A 9,603-nucleotide genomic window follows, 5' to 3' on the forward strand; every position below is an offset into this window, starting at 1 on the left:
CCTGCAGCGCTAAGTTCAAAGCATTGACTGCGCTATAGACATCGGCCAGGTATGCCAATGTTGAGAGCCACTGGAAACAGTGGCGGTCTTAGCAATTTGGGGGCCCAAGGCGAATTTAGCTAGGGGGGCCCTCAACATTAATATGCGAGAAATAAGTTTCAGATATCACACCATCGTATGTCAAAATGCGAAGTATTTATTGAACAAAATTAGTTAAAAAAGGAAATAGGCAAAGTTTGTGTACGTGCATGTGTGAGAGAAAGAGAGAGAATGAGTATGTGAGAGAGAGGTGTGTGTGTGTGTGTGTGTGTGTGTGTGTGTGTGTGTGAGTGAGTGAGTGAGTGAGAATGCATGTGTATGAGAGGGAACATATGTGGGAGTGAAAGAGAGAGAGAGAAAGGGTATGTGACTGAATGAGGAGAGATTGAGTAGAGTGTGTGTGTGTGTGTGTGTGTGTGTGTGTGTGTGTGTGTATGTGTGTGGGGCACCGGTTTTCATGCATCAGGGTCGGGGATGTGTACATCTGTAGAAATCTAGAACAGAAAAGAATAAATGCAAACACATTACCAGTTAACACATTTTGTAATATGATACATAGTATGCACAACCATTCAATTTGCTTGAGATGATAATGATTAATTATCAAGCAGGGTTCAAGTAGTCACAGGAATGCACTGCAAAATCATTACCTCACTTCTTGTCCCTGTCTCTGTGCTGTCCTCCTCTCTCTCCTTCTGCCTCTCTGTTTCTATACCTCTTCTGCTTCTCTCTCAGTGGTATGTCCATGTGTCTCAAGCTTACTGTCACTATCTTCCTGCTTCTTTTGTCCTGTTTATTTCTCTTCTTATGAACACTGAACAGGTGGCAGTTTTTTCTTAAACAAATCTGACCTTTCTCACTTTGGCCTCTGCGAATAGGGTTATAACTGCATCCATGTCAAGGGACTGTTGGACCTCATGCTCTATTGAGATTGTGGCAAGGGCAGACAGCCTATCCTGGGCCATTGTAGACCGCATGTATGTTTTCAGGCGTTTCAGGGTGGAGAAGCTTCTCTCACCTGAAGCCACCGTCACAGGGAGAGTAAGGAGATGTTGTAAGGCTATGCTGACGTTTGGGTAAATGTCTAAGACATTCTCCTTGTAGATGTGGTCTAACATTTGAAGTGGAGAGGTGATGTGTGGAGGAAAGGACTGGACAGCTCCTTTGAGCTCCATCTTCAGGTCGTCTCCATCTACATCTCCTATCACTTCCTCCAGCTTTCGGCAGCAACCATCCAGTTTCCCTGTCTGAATAGTGCCTCTTAATGAATCGGATGAGTAGAGGAACCCATAGAGGTCAAAGAAGACCTCCATGTTCGAGAATCGCTCCTTTAAAGTGGACCTGGCTGTGTCCACTAGATGGAGAAAAAACTCTCTTTTAAAGAGCTCCTCCGGAGTAGACATATGCTCATCTCTTCCCTCATAATCAAACTGCCTCTTCCTTTTTCTCTGTCGCACAACAGGCCAGCTCATCTCCACCTCCATCTTTTCTGCCACTTCCCTGGCATCTGTTTGTGCAGAATTAAAGCCACACTCCCTGTATTCTTCCAGATAGTCTGCCACTGCCATGACCTCTCTCCTTAGTGTCTCAATAGACACACTGGGGCTCTGCAAGATTTTACTGACACGGTTTATGTGGTATAACACGTCGTACCAAACAAAGGTGCTCACCATGAATGACCACTTCATCATGTTCTCCTTGAGGCTGTCAGCAGTGGAGGCGCATTCTGGATCTTTCTTCAATGTTGCATGCTTGTGCACAGCTGTCAACGCATCAACGATCTTTGGGAGTTGGTAGCGCACAGCCTTGACAGCATCCACCCGGCACTCCCATCTTGTAGTGGACAAGGCCTTGACTGAGAAAGCTTTCACATGCTCCTGAAGGATGGTCCAACGCTGAACAGAGCCACTAAACAAAGTGTACAGCCTTTGTAGTGTGCCAAAGTATCCCAGAGAAATGGTTGAGGACTTTGCAGCATCCCCCACCACCAGGTTTAAGGTGTGGCTGCCACATGGCACACACTGTGCTTTGGGGTTGAGTTCCAACATCCTCGCCTGGACACCCTGTGTTTTGCCTTGCATGTTACTGCCATTATCGTAAGACTGGCCTCGGCAGTTGGAGAGGTCCAACCCCAATCTTTCCAGGTGTCCTAGAAACAGCTGCAGAAGACCTTGGCCAGTGGTGTCATCTGCCACAAGAAATCCCATGAAGTGCTCATGGATAGAAACTCCCTTTGTGAGCTCACAGTTGACAATTCGCAGCAGCACTGATAGCTGCTCATTGTGGCTTACATCTGGAGTGCAGTCCATGATGACTGCATAGTATTTGGCCCTCCTCACACGCTCCACTAAGGCATCAGTGGTGCACTGGGCGACAAAGCATATCAATTCATTCTGTATGCGTTTGCTCAGGTAGGTATCAGCAATCTGTTTCGCTTTCATTTTCCAGAGATGCTCCTTCATCACAGGGTCAAATTTGGCCATTAACTGTACTTGCCCCAGGAAATTTCCATCCCCATGCTCGAATAACTTCTCCCTGTGCCCTCTAAATGCCAGATTATACTGAGCAAGATGGCAAACAATTGCAAGCAATCTTTTCATCACTTCTCTGCATCTAATGACTTCAGCTGTCATGAGATTCTGTGCCTCCTGATCTATAGCTGAGCCACTTTGAAGGCGTGCATTTAGTGTGTGCCAGGCACCCATATTCTTCACATGTGCAGCAGACCTCTCGTGCTGCTTGAGGTGAACCTGGAGATTATTCCAGTGATTAAAACCGTTGGTGGAGCTAAGCTGTGTATCTCCCTTGCCAAAAAGTTGGCAACAAAAACATTTGGCTGCGTCCTTAGCCTTGCTGTACACTAGCCACGTCCTACTTATCCTTTCTCCATTTTTCATCTGCATATGGTAGTTCGCAGTTGTGAACCGCCGACCCTTTGCATTTTTGGGGAATTCTGATTGTTGCTGCACAGGCCCTCTTTTAACCAATTCGCACCGTTCTCTGTCATTGACTACTGTGGGCCACAACCCCGGGTCATCACCAAGAGCATCACTTTCTTCTGGGTGGTCAGAATCAGAAACGGCAGCAGTAGGCCTACTCACCGCATCCTCCACGGCATTTTCCTCATCTTTGCTGTTGTCATCAGTGCACAAGCACGATGGGTTAAGGCTTAAGCTCCTCTCCTCCTCCTGTTGGATCAACAGCCGGAGCCGGCGGCACCTCCTCCTCCACCAAAACATTCGGGTCCGGTGTTGTCACGCTTTTAAAAAAGCTTGTCAGTTTTCGAAGAGACTCTGTTTTTAATTTAGCCTCTCCCTTTGTTTTCCTTTTTGTAGCGCCACTTGGGTAGTGGCGCTTCATGTTGCTAAATATTCTAGAAGTTCACGGCTTTGCTCACGAGTCACAACACTTCATTTCACCTCGCTTCCGTCTTTCACAAGGAGCGCGTTCGCGGTAGCACCCATTGCGCATATGTGCGCAGCACTGCTCAATCACAATGCGTCCTTTCGCACTGTGCTCATTTGAGTTGCGCATACATGCGCAGGCATGTTGTGTGAGAACATAGCGAATGTTTTTGAACTGTCGTCTAGCGCACATGGCATGCATGGATGGAATATTCCATTTTAACGCGAAAGAGAGGGGGTGTGCACGGAATCTGTATTTCTTTGTAATATATGTTGTTGTTCTTGTTTCCAATTTAAACATACAAAAATCACCATTTATAAAAATCGCCATTTATTTGTGAATTACTGTGCAAAGGGCCACAATTACCAGCTGTAGGCCTATGGGAAGTTTACAGCTCCCAGTCAGGGGGGGCCCTACAGATGGCGGGGCCCAAGGCGGTTGCCTACCTATGCCTCTATGCAAAGACCGCGCCTGACTGGAAATCATGCAGTCTGTCATACAGTTCATCAGTATGATGCCAGAATAACATCACCTCATCGCGCAGTTCAAATAGACGGGTGAGAACTTTCCCACGCGACAGCCAGCGAACTTCAGTATGGAAAAGCAGTTTTGTGTGTTATTTAATTTTCTTTTAACTGACCCTGTCTTTAGCCATCGATCCATCTTGTCAGTTGACAGCTCAAATTGACCGCGCAAATCATTTATGACGTAAGATCGTAACCTACGTAGCTACGCTACATCTATGCTACACTCTATACTAGTCATTTTAAGACAGTTTGAGAAACCCTTTAAACTTATAATATATTAATTTCAAATGTCACATTTTACCAAAATACTCACGGACCACTAGGGGTCGCTCACGGACCACCAGTGGTCCGCGGACCACTCTTTGACTACTCTACTGCGGTTGCAGATTTCCTAGGATTTTTTGGTTAATTGTAATGCTCTTCCTTACATTTCTATATCATTTGCAACAAGATTATCATTTTAGTTGAACTTAAATCAACTAAAATTATTAGTGTTGTGGGTTTAATGTAGATGGTTTTCCAAGCTGATGCAGCCGAACTTCAAGAAACCTCATGCAGCTGTACAGCAGGCAAGGTTCTGTGCAACCATCTAGTGGCCTTGTTGTTCCAGAGTGCCCTTTACAGCATGTTGCAGGTGAGGGCTGTGGTCTGGGATGATGTTTACATGGGCAGGTTGATAAGAGTGACACTGGTTTGCTCTTCTATCTCTTGTTCTGCAGGTGAGAGCTGTACCACCACCTGTGGCCTGCACAAGCTCTCTGCAAACATGGCATCGACCAAGGACAACGGTAACATTGTAGTTGCGCGGAGCTGCACCACATTTAATAGACCTGTTAATATCATTCCCAGGGGATCCATGCAGAGCCGGTTCAGGACTTGGTTGTTAGGAGACCAAAGCCATCCGCCAGGAGTGTATGCAAATCAACACTCTATCAAGCATGCACAGGTAATGTTAATACTGTAACTAATATCATACTGTTGGCTGCCGTATAATACATAATTGTATCTTGCCACTTTTATACACATAGATTATGTAGCAAATATAACACTGCAGTGAGCAATTCTCCAGAAAGACTCTTGACATCAGAATTGAAAACCAAAACAAGCTGCAAGAGATGTGTGGATAATTTAAAACTTACTGTTTTTAATTTTACGTTTCAGGATCCCTCCCTGAACCGCAAGCCTTGTCTCTTGGGAAAGGACTGAAAAACCTCAGGCCGCAACCACTAATATCCTCAGTGCTGCATGGCTTGTCTCAACTCTCCATGCTCGACTCCAGGTTCGGACCTGTGCCGCAAGGTTCACCCCTGTCCTCCCAGATGCACCAACATTCCCTAAACTGCCTTTAGAGGGGTCAACATTTCCCACTATTTTTCCCAACTTTGACCCAAACTCCCAACAGTTTCTCCATTTGGACAGCTCAACTGTGACATACGAGATGGCAGCTGAGAGAGGAGCAGACACGTGAGCAGTCTGAGTGCCCATTATGGCAAGCTTTACGCAAGCCTAGAGTGACAGCTAGTAGGTTCTATGAGGTTAGCCATGCGAAAGGGCCGTCTTCTGGTCAGACCCTGGCAGGGCGGATACTTAAGGGAGTACGCCAAACTCCCGCCATGAGAAAGGGCCTTGAACGCAAGCCACAGGTGCTGGAACAATATTCAAAACATTTCAATGTAAATGTCTCACGCTGTGGATTTGTTATCCATCCCTATGCTCCTCACCTCAGGGCTAGCCCCGATGCAAGGGTATATGACCCTAGTGCCATTCTGTGTTTGGGGCTTGCTGAAGTTAAATGCCCAGACATCTCTAGCATTTCTGAGGAAGGACATGTAACAATGGTGAATGGTCAGGCAAAACTGAAGCAGAATCATAAATACCACTGGCAGGTTCAAGGTCAATTCGCCTTTCGCTAAGCCACACCTAGAATGCAGACTGGCCAATCACAGCGGAGCCAACAACGGACTCCGACAAAACTCAGACACTTTCATGACAACGCTATATTGACTGTGTCTCAGATTTTCGTACTTTTAACACTGTCGTTTGTGGACTATAAGAAAGATATGGTTAAACGTTGTGCCTGGGGCACTTGTAAGACTGATAGTCGTTACTCAGAGAGGTTGGAGGGGGGTGTGCGTTTTTTCCCCTTCCCCAAACCAAAATCAAAGCCTGACCAGTGTCGCCGTGAATTCAATTTAGTGGACGTCCTCACTCTCAGCTGAACCCCTCAAGGATCGACCGGCACACTTTTGTGTGTTCTAATCTAAGACTTTTGTTTTTAACCCTACAGTTAGGTTAAACTATTCGGTATTCTGTGATTTCAATCTATACATTTGGTTGTTGTATTGGCAGAAGATGGGTCGCCTTTTTCTGTCTGTCTTGGCCCTGGCCACAACGATTGCTGTCACAGGCTGTGGTGTTACTTTGACACCTCTGGGTTTATGCCACTGTTGTGGTAAGCTTGTGGAGGACTGTAGTTCTAGGCCTACAGACATGTTGGCGTTTTGTGTCATACAGAGGTCCAGAGTATGGATAAGCCCGATGATGTGGGCGCAGAACCCTGCGGACCTAACGAAAGATCAACTCGTTAATTACAGCTAGCCTGCTATCGTTGCCTATTATGGTTATGATACACTAGCATAAGGCTATACAACGTTATACGTGCTTTTGCTTTATAATAACGACGATAATAGTGAATATAGACCTACCCAGCTTTACAGGAACAGTGTTGCTCGTTGACATCATTTGTGCCAGCCTCCATCTGGATCATCAGCTGATGTGCCAGCTTACTTTTTGATTGTGATCTATACGCTTTTGCCTCTATTTTGATCGCATTATGCTCATTTTTTGTAACCTTGATGTCCTGTATGTAACCCTCAAAGGCATACTGTAAACCTCTCTGTCTACTTCGGTCAGAAACAGCATTTGCTGCTTTGTAAAAGCCGGACAGCAATTCAGCTGGAAGAGCTGTCAAAAACGCCATGTTGAAAGTATGTTTGTCTGACTTAGCAACAATAACCAAGGGAGCGGGGCTTAGCGAAAGGTCAATTGGCAGTTACTGGATTGAGTTGGTGCGATTTTATAACAGACAGTGAGGGAGACTTCACAGTCGAAAGAGTCAGGAGGGATGATGAAATGATAAAAGAGATGAAAAGAAGGTGGACCTGTACTTCTTTGGTACATATATGAATGTGTATCTTCAGCAAAAAGGGAAATGAACTGAATGAATAAAGGATTTTATTAATTCCCTTTTTCTGAGTACATTATTTACTACATTACATATTTACATTATTTTGAATACTTTCAGGACGGACTGACCTTTAGAATTGATTATAGATGAATGACTTCTCATTCAATTAGATACATCTCATTCAATATATACAATGTTTTCAGTATACAGTTTAATGCATGTGATCGGGGGAAACACTATTCAACAGGGATGTAGCCTTTTAATAAAGTGGTCCCTGGAAGTTGGTCATCACACAACAGACGGTCCACAGCTGGTTGACTGTCCCAGACAAGGTTAGAGGGAGAGTGTGTTCCCAGATGCGGTATTCCTTGACTCTGCTTAGTGCTCTTTCCACGAGGATTCGAAGTGGGGCGATTGCTTATGTTTTTAGAGCATCCTCTTTGGTGAACTGCGCTGTGGTTAGAGATGAAATAAGTTCATTTCTATTGTTTCAGTGTGTGCCTTAGTACTTTTTAAACATTTGTCTGCACATCTTAATGATTATCATTTTGGTCACAGTTTTAATTTGAAATGTTCATTCCTTTCATGCCTACCTGTCATCTCGAAGGGTGGTATAATCAGCGTTGCCCCACGGTCAGCTAACAGCTTCTCGATGGTGAAACCCTTGTCTGCCATGCAGCCATCTCCTGGCTCCAGTAAGTCGAGCAGTCCACTTTGTTCAGTCAGCGCTCGGTCAGAGATGGAGCTGGTGAAGAGACTTGACACAAAAGTCACAGCACTACATGGGGCAATCCCAATTAATCCCTTCAAGGTTGTCGTGTTTTTGTATGATGAGAAAACCTCTGACTGGAGAGTGAGGGATGATGGATTCTGGCATCGCACCTTGGTGCAGTCGATGATTACCCGAACATCTGGACTGTACTGCACAAATTTGCTTGGCATGGTGTTCTTGACTTGCTGTTTACTCATCCAGATGAGAAGGGAGCCAAGGAGCAGGTAAAGGTAGTTGGCCCACGTTATAACAACACGGGAGACAGTGGACATACTGACCTGAAACATGTCCACCAGCACCTTCCCTTGCAGGACTGCAGCCACTCGGCAGCAGAAGAGAAAAAAAATCATTAACCAGTTGCAGTCTATGCGTTGGACTGGGAGAAATGGGTTCAAATGTTTGTCCCTTTTTCTGAGCTTTCGACCAATAAACCACCATGGAGGCAGATAGTTGAATAGCCTCCCAGAAGTCACAAAATAAAATCCCTTGATGTGAATCTTGTGTAAAAAAGGATGACCTTGTCTGAGACACAAAATCAGTGAAAATGCACTTGACCCACTTTCAGCTGTGACAGCTCTGTTGTCAGTTCCTTGATTTCGTCTTCCAATTGCTGCATGCGTGCAGCAGCAGCATCCAGTGCACCTGTATGAGATGAGAGAAAAAATTAAAACATCTGACCCAGATTTTGTCTGTGACTTCCATATTGGAAGTAGTTTGGACTTCTAAAGCTACATGAAATAGCTTTTTATAGCTCAATATTCACCTTTACGTTTAATCAAGTAAGATATAAAAATGCCACGTTTGTACTTGTGATGAAGCTTTTCACATTGTGGTATTGGTCAAATGCTGGGACATCAATAAGACTAAACATTTTGTGCCAGTGTTCTGAAAAGTTGACCTTCCTCCTCAGTATGACCTACTATAGCCCATTCTGTGCTTAAACCATTGGTAGCACATCCTGTCAGGTAAGAAATGTCTATCAGAATGCCCTACTACCCATTATATTGGGTAGCACATCCTGATAGACATTTCTTACCTGACAGGGTGTGCTATCTATGGTTTAAGCACAATATAATGAGCAGTCGGGCATTCTGATATACATTTCCTACCTTACAGGATGTGCTACCTATGGTTTAAGCACAGTATGGGGTACTGGTAGGTCATCATGATGAGGTAGGCCAATATTTCAGAACACCGGCAAACACAGACATACCTGGTTTAGGAGCAGCTGCGACCTCCTCCATCGCCTCTTCCTCACATGGCAGGGGCTGCTCCAGAGGAAGGTAGGGTGGCCAGACGTCCGGCTTTAGGCCGGACAGTCCGGCTTTTCAATGCCCTGTCCGGCGTCCGGCGCAGCATCAAGTCGGACACGTATTTGTCCTCCTTCTTGAGGCACTAGGCTTGAAGAGCGGAGTTCTAGAATCTTTGCTGGGACGCAGCACAACGTCCAATGCCGTAACATACAGTGGGACAAAAAAGTATTTAGTCAGCCACCAATTGTGCAAGTTCTCCCATTTAAAAAGATGAGAGAGGCCTGTGATTTTTTATCATAGGTATACCTCAACTATGAGAGACAGAATGAGAAAAGAAAATCCAGGAAATCACATTGTAGGATTTTTAAAGAATTTATTTTCAAATTATTGTGGAAAGTAAGTATTTGGTCAATAACAAAA

General features: G+C 45.0%; 1 long non-coding RNA gene across 1 annotated transcript; it reads right to left on the reverse strand.

The window, feature by feature from the left end:
• Positions 1-7,222: 7,222 nt before the first annotated feature.
• Positions 7,223-9,214, reverse strand: LOC134864389 (uncharacterized). Its single transcript, XR_010165837.1, has 3 exons — positions 9,144-9,214; positions 7,752-8,572; positions 7,223-7,611 (listed from the first exon to the last, which is right to left on the reverse strand). It is a non-coding gene; the product is annotated as an uncharacterized LOC134864389 (long non-coding RNA).
• Between the last annotated feature and the right edge of the window lie 389 nt (positions 9,215-9,603).

This window comes from Eleginops maclovinus, chromosome 5 (assembly GCF_036324505.1).
Source record: "Eleginops maclovinus isolate JMC-PN-2008 ecotype Puerto Natales chromosome 5, JC_Emac_rtc_rv5, whole genome shotgun sequence".
NCBI lineage: Eukaryota > Metazoa > Chordata > Actinopteri > Perciformes > Eleginopidae > Eleginops > Eleginops maclovinus.